The sequence below is a fragment of the Oxyura jamaicensis genome, chromosome 9, assembly GCF_011077185.1.
Source record: "Oxyura jamaicensis isolate SHBP4307 breed ruddy duck chromosome 9, BPBGC_Ojam_1.0, whole genome shotgun sequence".
Taxonomy (NCBI): Eukaryota; Metazoa; Chordata; class Aves; order Anseriformes; family Anatidae; genus Oxyura; species Oxyura jamaicensis.
Window position 1 is genome coordinate 19,801,753 of NC_048901.1, and position 11,801 is coordinate 19,813,553.

An 11,801-nucleotide genomic window follows, 5' to 3' on the forward strand; every position below is an offset into this window, starting at 1 on the left:
CACAAGTACAGGGGTCAGAGTACATGACTGTCCTGCTACACTGTGAGTGTGCTCCTCAGAAGTCGTGCTATTTGATTCACCAAGGATGAAGTCTGCTCCATTACATGACTGCAACAACAGCATCTGACCCAGGATCCCCTCTCAGCAGGGGAAGGTAGATGCTGCGAATTATCCACTGCTGGTGGCAGCTGCTTGCATGGTTTCACATAAGGAAAATGCCTTTTTTTTTTTTTTTTTTTTTTTAAAATGTAACAAAAGAGTACTTTCAAACAATTACACAGAGCCGATTGAAACAATGCATTTTATTCTAAAAGAAAGAGGAATGTGGAAAAATGGCACAGAAGTAGAAACATCAAAACAAAACAACTTGGAAAACTAGCTAAGAAGTGGCATAGTCAAAGCAGAATGAGATTAGGGACTTGGAACAAGCATCTAGTTTTGAAGCAAAAAGAACTGGAAACAAAAAGCAGTCAGAATTAAACAGGAATTAAATTAATGAAAACTTGAATAAGAAAATGAATTGAAGCAGAGTTGTAAGACTTACATTTATTTGACATTTTTGTAAACCCTCCAAAAACATCACTGAGGATTTTTCAAAGTTGTTTTGATTTTGTAGAGACATTCATTTATTTAATCGGTATTTGCAACTTCTCTTGGAAAATTTCTAACCAGCTTCAGCCCTAGTGAGAAGCCATTCATTGGCAAACTGAAATTCTCTGGCCATTTTCAGAAGCTGTTGAAATGATGTAAAACTTACTAGAAAGTTCTTTTAATATTGTGGCCCACATTTTCAGGTGACATTTTGTAGTTGATTTGATGGTGCAGCAATGAACTTCACCTTTATTCTGTCTTTTATCCTCCATCTTTTCAGCTGAGTCCATTATTACTTGTTCCAAATTCCTTCAACTCTTCTCTTTGACTTTGTGTTACTTTCCCCTCCATTCTCAGACTGCACCACCTAACACCCTACACCTGCTTTTGATGTCACCAAATAGGGACAATGCCTATAAAGTCATTTCTCTTTACAAGTCAAACCTGGAAGGTCTCTCTGTTGTCATTCATTCTATTTCCATTGCTGGCGTAAGTGTCCTTGTTGTTTTTCCCACTAGTGAAGAAAGGGCAAATGTCATATTCACTGAAGCAAAGACTTTGCTTTGAAGCGGTATTGATTTTTCCTTTTCCCTTCTGAAGCTTTGCCGGGCTCCATAAAAGCATGTCTCTTGTTCAGAAGCTCTTTGGACTGAGAGACAACAGGGGCAGCAGTACCAGCGGGGAGCAGTTGGAAGTTAGGGCATCTGGTGGGGAATGACAATTTTGACAGCAGTTAGAAAAAGAAAGAGGTCATTTTATTTTTAACTGTACTGTGAGAACAATTGTGGATCAGAACAAAGCCAAATGGGAAACGCAGATTTAATTCCAACCTATGATTCCTCCTTGTCTAATTCGGAATATGAACTTTTTTCTAGGACTCAGCTGCTGGCATCAAGACACCCGGACCACCAGAAGTTACATCTGGGCTAGAGGCTTAACCACAAAGGTGACAAGAGCCATGACTTTGGGGCACAATGATACAAAGACACAAACCTTACTCTGCACTGGAGCAGCAGCCTGCAGAGAACTTCTCTGGATGAAGGTCCGGTGGTACAACAGGAATCCTATTTAAGAGATCTGAATTACTTCATTTGGAACTAGTTTGTGCCATGCTGAAATATCCAGTAGTGTTTATTAAGCTCCCACATATGGCAAACAGCCAAAATTGTATTTTCCCACTGTGAGTCTGGATTCCTTCAAGTCTATGACCACGTACAGGTATTTATCATCTGTGCACTGGAGAGTGTCTCACTCCCAGTGAGAAGATGGGTCCCAGTTTTAAGTCTTATTTAAAAGTGGTGCCTCCTAGATCCTCCAACACTCTTCCATGACATTTTGTTCATGCTGAGTCAGAGGAAAGAATCTCACTTATTGAAACATCAATGCCACTTTTTCCATGCTTCTGTATTTCTTGGAGCTGGCTGGCTGGCAGAGCTAGTCTTCCAAAGCTCATTAGACCAGCAGCTGATGCTGGAAGTGCATGTAAAATTACAGCAGCTGCCTTTTGCAGAGTGAGTCAAGTAATAATTATAGTAGAGTTGCCTACAGGTTTTGTTTCTTTGTGATTTTGTTTTAATAAAATTAGTAACTACTTCACTCTGAGTGGACCAGAATTTTTGTTGTTAAAAAACAAGAATAAGAATTATTCGTAGTGCCAGTCTGAGGCCTCACACTCACAAGAAGTAAATCAGCCAAGTGCCCCCCTTTTATTACCTTCCTCTACTCAGTCTCATCTTCCAGTCAGAAAGGTCTGACTAGAAATCCATAAGATTGCTTCCGATTTCTCAGCTGTTTTGTGAATTGTGTATATGCGACAGCTGGAAATAAGACTTTTTTCTTAACACCTGTGGGAAAAAATAAAATAAATAAATGCAAGGGTTCTGTTGATTAGAGGATGTTTTCTGCTACTCATTTGTAAGGGAAGTGATTCATTAAGCACTGTCTGAAAACTATATTCATGCTGAATTAAAAGGAAAAGATCCTGTAGTCACTAAGGCGTACAGGAATAGCCAAAACCCTCAGCACCACCACAATGATTGCCGGTGCTGACCCGAGCTTTGCACATCAGCACTGCTCCAGCTGGCCATGACATTTGTCAGTGCCCTCCAACCTCCCCTGGCATGGCCATCACTAGATGCTGCTTTTCTTCCCCTGCCCCCCCCCCCTCCCCCCAACCACCTGTACCTGTCAGTGCAATTTTACAGTCTCTTTCTCCAGCAATAGGAAGCATCTTAAAACCTGACACCCTGCATGGGGAAAGAAAAACATAACTGATACTGTTTGCCCCACTGGGGCCCAAGCACAGCAAGTAATAAACACATGGAAACTATTTTGCTGTTCTGGGTCAGCTTTGACTTTACAGTTTCCTGCAATATATTTCAGGGCATATCACACTGTTGACCTCTGCACTGGTGTTATCCGTCCAGTTCTCTGTGTACTTTTGTTTTCATTATTTGTGTCCCCTCATGCTGTTTTTTTTTTTTCTGACAGGCTCAGGATCTGAAAGCTGCTTTCCCAGACATTTAAGTAACAACCCATCATCAGCTGTACTGTGTATGGAAGGCTGCAGCTTGAATTTGTTTTCACAAAAGGCACATCACAAGACCTGCCTAATCAGCAGTTACCTAGTTTGCTCACTCCAGACAGAGTCAATTTACAGACCATGTCTGTTGTTGACCCTGCTGTCTGCTTTGGATTATTCCAGTCTGCCTCCACTTTCTAAAATTAAATGTTAGTATTTTTAATTGCTGTTTTTAACTCTTGCCTAATTGGGCACAAGCTCATACTGTTACAAATCTCTCTTAAAGGAAAACAAGAGCAATCTAGTAAAGAAGCAAGAGTGGGATTGCTGGCACTAACAGAATGGGTTTGTGCCGTTCTGACTCTGCCCATCATCCACAGGTGGTTGCATGGCAATGAAAAAAGTCAGGTACCACATCCACTCACCTCCCCTGCCCAGTTCAGATGCACCATCACATTGCAGGGACTCCACATTTTGGAGCATGAACATGTAGGGCTGTTGCTGCTGATGTAATTCAAAGCAGCGCTGAGTCTGAGCTTGCTGTTTGTTCATGTTGCAGCTGAAAGAGCTTGTAGATGGTGGAGGATTAATCCTGTGAGAAGGCATCTCAGGTTTGTATATGGTACTTGGTCAGTGCTGAGATTACAGAACACAGTATTTCATGGCCATTCTTTCTTTCCTCTTTACTTGTTGTAGACATATGAAGCAAAACTGGTGCATTTAGAATAACTGCAATAGAATTCGGGAAAAATTGCAAGAATTATTTACTATCTTTCTGTAGATTAAAGATATTTCTAAATCTGACCAGAGGAAATATGAAAAACTGAAAAATAGGTATTTTTTGAACCAATAACAAATGGTGAAATTATTATAGCATTTCTTTCTCTGACTTTTAATAAGACTTTTCTTCTATGTGACTATCTCTAGTTGATCTCATCTTAAAAAGAGTTTCACATTCTGGGAGAGATGCAGCCTATCCTATGTCGTTTACTATAGAGGGTGCCAAAGATTTGCAGTTTGCAAATTCCAAGTTCAGCTGTTTATAATACAATCATTTTTCTATGCCTATAAAAAGGCTCTGACCATAGCATCATAGACCCAGTATGAACGTTCAGGAAACAAATTTGTCACCTACCTGAGGGATTATGGACTAGTCACAGACCACAGGAATGAAGAGGCTGACAAAGTAGCTACACGTGTTCAACATTGGAAATAAGCATTGGAATGCTCTGGCTGCTGACAGCTGGTTTACGGCAAAGAAACACAGAAGGTCTGCTGTAACATCTGTAAGTGAAGGTCAGCAGCAAGCCAAAATTGATTAAAATTTTAACCACAGATATTTTTTTTTTCTTAAAGATTTACAAAGATTTAATTTGCTGTCTCTATTTCCTTAGCACATACGATCACAGATGTGAAACGAACGTAGTTGTACCAATCCTTAATCCAAACAGTTCTCCTGTAAACCAAAGTCTGCTATACCTAGTGTAAAGGTTAACTGAATGGCAAATGCCATGAAATTCTTTAAATAAATAAAGAGTTCCTGGAAGATACCAGAAACGATGAGTCTCATGACTGCTCACAGCTGTTCTCTAAGATTCAGAGTTTTCTGGCTTTGACCTCTGTTCTTTTTGAGAAACCAGTTTTAAAGTAGCCTTGCAGATCAACAGGATGGGCATAAGCCCTGTGATTGCACCACAGGTAGTCCCCATTAGCTGATGCTTTTCATATTGATCTCTCCCCTAAATGGATAATGTTTAGTAGTTTCATAGTCAATGAAACCATCAATAACTGTCAGCTTTTACACCTCTTTGACCTCAATGAAAATATTGCTATCAGTTTTATCTTGTTTCTTCTCGTTGAGTTTTTCAGTCAATCTGATTGCAACACACAGCATGAGGATCAGAGGTTTGAACAAATGCAGCTAAGGCAATCATGTACCTCCTAAGACATTACAGATCACGTTTTGCATAGTTCTCTTCAAAACATTGATTATTCACAGGACAGTTAGCAGTCCTCTCTCCAGCAAAACAAGTTTACAATGATTTCCATGAGCTCTAAAACATGTTTCTATAAATCTTATAGTTTAAGTGCTTGTCAAATAGATGTCAGAAACCACACGGAAGTCTAAAAATGCTCATGTAAACCCATCTGCAAGTGCTTGATAGCGATTTGTCTGTTGTACACCTTTATGCTCAACACAGGTTAAAATAGTTCAGTTATCTCACATTATAACTAGAGGCTGCTGACAGAAATAAGGTGTTATGCTGCTTGCAACTAACAAAACCCCTCAGATTTTGGGCAGTTTTTGAAAATGAAAACCTTATCCTTTTCATGTGTGAATTCTCTTGCTGTTTCTACCGCCTCTTTTAGTCCTTAGACAAAGGTTTGAAGCCTAAGAACACTCAAAATTAGGGTGAAAAAGAAGAATCCCTACTACATTAAAAAGAACCCCATTGCACCAGAAGAGATATCTCATCTTTTTTTGTTAAATATAGATATGGAGCGCTAACCACAGCTAAACCCATGCTACCTTCTGAGAAGAACCAGCCAACTTAATCAAAGATGCTCAAAGTGATAAAACACGGCAATTTCACCAAGAGCACTCAGTTTCTGCTGGTGTTCCAGACTGCTCAGTAATGGTTTCACCCCCAAAGTTCACTTTTAGGGGCTGAAATCTTTCTCCATCTCTTTTTTCCCCATCTTTCTCTCCCCTCTAGCATTTCTCTGTTCTTCTGCATTTCCACTTCATTAACTCATCCTGACTAAGCTTATTCCTCACAAAGTACTATCACACAGAATAAAACAATGCTGTGAAACTAACATTTTTAGTGAGCCAATTATCTATGTCTTAATTATTAGTAATCTTAGAGCTATTTAAAGAAGTGGAAGAAATAAGACAAAAATCTCCAGCTCATCTACCCATCATCCCAAGGCAAAATCTGTTCTGAAATGCCTTCTGCACTACAGATGCTGTAGGCAACCAGCTCTGCTTGTCTTTGGAAAGCCTCTACACTATGAAGTTTTCAAAGCGAGGATTGCTCATTACTTCATGCTGTTTCATAGCCTTTGCTATTTAATTCTTACCACTGCTGGTCTTATTCCCACCTATAGGCACTGTAGTAATAGAGTAATCAATGGGTGTAAAAAGCTATCATTCTGATCTAAACAACTTGAAAAAGATGTCAATTGCATACATGTATGAAATAGTACAGAAGAAGTAGTAAAGAATAGTAGTAGAAGAAGTAGAAAAGAATGCTTTGTTGCATAAAATGGTCTCAGGATTTCATAGTCAGGTGAATCTGAGGGAGAGGAAAGACAGCATTTAATTCATCCACTTTTGTTTCCCCCCTTAGTCACCAGGGAAAGACACACACCTCTAGAATATGACTTACCCAGTACCAAAATTCCCATTAATTAACTTCACTAAAAGGTACAGTCAGCATCTCATCTAGGCATCTGATGTCAATAACTGTATTTAGGGAAGAAGAATTTCATTCTGATAACTTTCTACATCCAACCAGAAATCTAACAGCAAGCACACCTCCCATACCAGAACCCAAGCTATCAAGCCATCCTCCTGCTCTTTATGAAGAGGATGAAGAGCGCTTTAAAGCTGCAAAACACTGGCAAATTAAATTGGATGCTCTGCACCTGTAGCTCTTTCCCTTCTGCTATTGAAAGTGCACATCTTTCTCAGGTGCAGTCAGTGGAAACTGTTGTTTACTGCGGTGGGCTCAGCGTGATCCTAGTTCAGTGCAACGGCTGTAACAGATACAGACACCGTGACAAACCCACTTCACTGCAGACAGAGGTCGTAGTGTCTGTGCAGCTGGGAAAATACATCAACACCTGTCTGAAGTGTGGCCATGAGCTACAAACTACTTATAGCCTCTTTAATCTTCTTAATTTAACAAACAGCAGAGTTTACAAGTCACTGCTTATGTCTGGAGGCATCTGCTTGCCTTAGGTCTAGGTTTGCTTTTGTCTGTGAAATTGTACCTCCAGCATCTTTCAAAGGGAAAATTACCATCTGGCATGTGCGTGAGACCAATTCAGTGATGGCTGTGATCTTCCTAGCGTGTGCCTATCATTGACTGAAGGAGTTTTTCTACCTACCCTTGAGCAACTGGTCTTGGCCATGCTAGACTCCAGAGATATTAGAATAGGTGGATTTCCAGTCCCATCCAGATTAGCTGCACCGCTGTGTCTGGGATTCCACAAGTCTCCAGAGCTGTTCTGAGAAGCCTTTGTACCCAAACACCACACTCACAGAGAAGAGATTATCTATGAATAGCCCTGGGTATCCAACTGTGATAAAAACAAGATAAAACAAAATTCCAATTCACAAGGAACAAGAAGATTGATAAAAATACGTGAGCAGCTCTTTCAAATATTTCAAATATTTGCATTTGGGTGAGACAGTAGTAACAATGATGAGCAAGGGCATGAAAAAGAATAAACTTGAACTTATCACAGGAAGTTAAAAAATGCAACAGAAACATAAAGGAAGCATGAAAAAATAAAAATAAATTATAACTGAAAGGATTGGGATAATATACTTGTGCAAATGATGAATGAATGAGTTAGATCAACCTGTACCTAGCAGTAGTCCATACTGAAGCAACTTAATAAAAACAGAGTTTCCAGTCAAAAAAAAAAAAAAAAAGCACATAATAAAATAAAATAAAAATAAAGTAAAATAAAATAAAATAAAATAAAATAAAGAGTTGTAAAATGGACCAGGAGAAATGTAGGACAAAGGAAAAGTCACATGCAGAACTACAACACAGCCCAAATTCTAACAAATAGTAGCTCTTTTAGATTTAAGATAAACTGTATTCATGAAAAAAAGGATTACATTTTTTAAAAACAAAGTTAATAGAATGCAAAATATACAAACATTAGCAATATTTTACTAAATTTGACAATATTATATTCATTCTTTGGTCAAACATAGCAGAATTTGCAAGTGTTTTTCACAGTTATGTGGTGTGTCTCTGAGCTACAGCTGGGAGTAGTTTTCTGAAGCCTCCTTTCATGAACTTAACCATGCCTTTTCGTCCTAGACAAGGAAAGAGGAAAACTCCCAACAAGGCTCCTGGCTGTGGCAGTTATGGTTGTATCCTTTCCTGTTTTATTTTGGCGAGCTTTGAAAGAATCAAGATACCAGAATGTGCCTACAGAAACCAGCAAAAAACAAAAACAAACAAAAAATATATATATATATTTCCTTTATTACTTTTTCTGATCTTGGACACTGAAGTCATGATTCATGGAAAGAAGGCAATGGTTCATATTATCTTCATCTTCTATGATGATCTTTCATGGTACACTCACTCCGGTTACTGACTAGGGAGAGAAAAATATATTTATGGTAAACTGATGAAAGTTAAAGAAAAAAATCAACACATTGTTTAACATGGGAATCTCTACAAGCTGTCCAGGAGTAACTGGTTTTAGATGTTACTCACCTTTTTTTTTTTTTTAGAGAAGATCCAAGTTTCCACTTTGAAGACATTGCTGTAGACTTACCTATATGCAAATTTACTCATCTGCTTAGCCAAATTTCACCACTACATAGGATTAACCTTGTGAAAAGTAATACCATACAACAATCATCAATCAGTAAAATATTGCATGACTTTTGAAAATGTATTTGGTGGCAAAGGAACCATATATTATTTTTAGGACCTTTCATATAGTCTTAGTTGCTCTAAATTACCACTGAAGTTGTTTCTACAAATTACTGAAGGAAATAGGTGTGTTATGCATCTCACTCTCCCAAACTGCCTGCTGCCAGAAGATGAGGTCTGCCCCACCCCGCTTTATTGCAAGGAAAATTTATATCAGGTATATTTTACTGAGTCTAGTCAGTGGCTGCTCTGCATATCTTTTTGGAAAGTAGGCTCAGTGTTCAGCCACTAAGCATGAACACCCGATCATGCACACTCCTCTTTGCAGAAGTACAGAGAGCTCTGGAACTCAGGGAGATCTGGAAACATCCAAAGGCTCTTAGAAACCATACCATAGCTGTTCAGCTTTCATATGGCCCTCACAGGAGTTCATGCACGGATTTCTGAATCCATACTTCTTTCAGTAATGTCAACAGTGAATAGTCACAGATTCACAGCAACAGAACAGAATCACTAAATGTAAAATGTCCTTTTTTTTTTTTTTTTTTTTTTTCTTAAACAATTTTTGTAAAGTATTATCAGTTCATGTAGTCTTTCATGAATCTATTGTTAATTTAGCTCTAGTAGTATTAACTATGGTTGCCAGTATTATCAACTGCCGTTGAAAAAAAAAAAAAAAAAAATACCATTTTTTACAGCTGTATAGCAGAAAACCTGAGTACTAAATGAGTACCATACAGACTTAAGGAGTCCACATTTATTATTTAAATGGAATCATTCTAACACTAATCTCATAAATGCTGAATGCATGGTGTTGCGAAATTGACAGGGGAAAATTCAGGTGACAGAGAAAATCCAGCTATTTCTGTCCTGAATTTACAGCAAGCGTGTGGCTCAATTTTATGCCTTTTCCCATAATGATTAGCCAGAAAGAAGCACAGCAGACCAGGATTACAACCGCTGTAAAGCGTCATTGTGTCTTTGACATATAGGTCAATGTATATATTTGAGTATCAGACATGGGACTGAATGTTCATTTTTCGAAAGATCGTACCATAAAATTTATTATAGCATGTCCGGGCTGCAAACTTTGTTACAGACCTTTTATTTGTACCAATGTAATTAGCAGGGATTTTTGCATATAGAAGGCTCCTATATTTTTTCTTTTTCTGAATTTCTGAATTTCTGAATTTTGGATTTACATGCAACTAACTATAAGTGTATTTTAAAGCATATTTTTAGTGCCTGATAGTGATCATAAATCAGGTAGTTATGACTGTAATAATTTCTATAAGTGAGTGTTCGTGTGTGTGAGAAAATATGCAAAATTGGAAGGTGAGATGAGCCATGATGAGCATTAGAGGTCCAGAAGCAGATCTATAGCTGGTGTAAATTGCCAGGGCTTCATTGATTTCAATGGTGCTATGATAAATACCAATTCAACTGGTGATAAAAAAAAATGTCATCAGCTAAGCATCTGGTCAATAACATTGCAGAATGCAGAATGAGGTATTGGTGTTACCTCCACACTGAATTGAATCTGCATGGTTCAAAAGGGTAAATTTCCCTGTTTATTCCCATTTTTAAAAATCTCCATTGGCCGGGTAGTGTCTGTGGGAATGCACATGGACAAATAATGTGACAAATAATTACTTACACTGCTTTTACTACTCTAATGTTACTTTTATCTTCAAATGAAAAAATATATTTCAAGATATTGTATGAAAATTACTTGCACAAATTTGTTGTGCTTCTATGAGTTTTGTCATCCATCCCAACAGTGAGGGAAATTAAACTAAGAATTGGTTTTAATCCACAAATTACATACAATATTTAATTTCCTTTTAGAAAATAAATCTTATTAAAGAAATGATAGTTTTATATGCGTATGAATTACTGAGAATTATAATATCAACCAAAAGGAATGAAGCCAGGTTGCACATATAAATCTATTCTTAGGTGATTTTCTATATATTTTTCTTAACATTTTTCAGCAGATAGTTTTAGGTTCATTCCATTTCCTATTTCACAAAGTTAAGTTTTTACTGAATCTGTAAATAAGAAATCAATTATGCAATGGCATTAACAGAACTTAAGAGAAAATGCACTTTGGGCATAAGTCATGGTTAACTCACTGATTCTGCTATGTAGCTCTCTTATGAAATGCCACTAATTTTGATACATACACATCTATTGATATGCCAGAATTAAATACAATTAGAATGTTTTAAGTAAAAGAACCCCCGTTGCCATGTTTCATATTATTCAGCTTTATTTGGAGGCCTCAAAAGGACATGTTAATCTTATAGTGTTATCATTTCAAATGGAACAAGAGATTTTTCGTGTTATTTCGAGAATGTCCCTTAGCTGAAGGGACAGAAAGAACAGACTGAAAAAAGATAGACTAAAAAAAAAAAAAAAAAAAAAAAAAACAGAACTACTGCAACAGATATTTTGACAAGAGCTTTGAATGAAAAATAACAAAAACTCTGCAGGGAATTTCCCATTCATTTAATTTATTTGGGAGCACATTTTCACAATAATAATAATTAAATTATCTAATATTCGCTAACATTAAAAAGGGATAATCTGTAATGTTTTGTTACTAGAAAAAAAATGGGGATAAAAGGCCAATATATAAACTAACACCACAGGAAAAAATAAAAAATAAAAAATTCACAAACATCAAAGGAAAGCCATGGTGTTTGACAGCTTCCTGTGAATTCAGTTATGTCACCAAGAGGTGAAGTTGGCAACAGAAGTCCCAGTATTTTCTGTGAAGTGGTGTCTTAAAGTTTTAACATGCTTATTAGCTATTCATTCTGTTTTCAGGGTATTTCAAAAACCAAAACATCTGGTAATTAATGTCTTGTAACATAGGAATCCATGTTTAGTACAGATTTTTTAAAAAACAACAACTACATTATCCGAGGGAGCATTATATTCTAGTAGCTCATCCAGGCCCTGCAACTCTTCAGTGGGTGGAGAATACCATATGGAACCAACTGAGATACCATTGAGCAAAATGCATTTTTATCTGCTTTATTTCTCCTAGA

At 37.4% G+C, this 11,801-nt stretch overlaps 1 long non-coding RNA gene across 3 annotated transcripts; it reads right to left on the reverse strand.

Annotated features, from left to right (window-relative positions):
* Positions 1 to 287: 287 nt before the first annotated feature.
* On the reverse strand, positions 288 to 8,994 carry LOC118171697. Of its 3 annotated transcripts, none has more exons than XR_004753329.1 (5): positions 7,229 to 8,994; positions 4,248 to 4,396; positions 2,776 to 3,841; positions 2,305 to 2,435; positions 288 to 1,295 (listed from the first exon to the last, which is right to left on the reverse strand). It is a non-coding gene; the product is annotated as an uncharacterized LOC118171697 (long non-coding RNA). The 3 variants fall into 3 exon arrangements; XR_004753330.1 differs by having other exon boundaries at positions 1,585 to 2,435; XR_004753328.1 differs by having other exon boundaries at positions 288 to 2,435.
* Between the last annotated feature and the right edge of the window lie 2,807 nt (positions 8,995 to 11,801).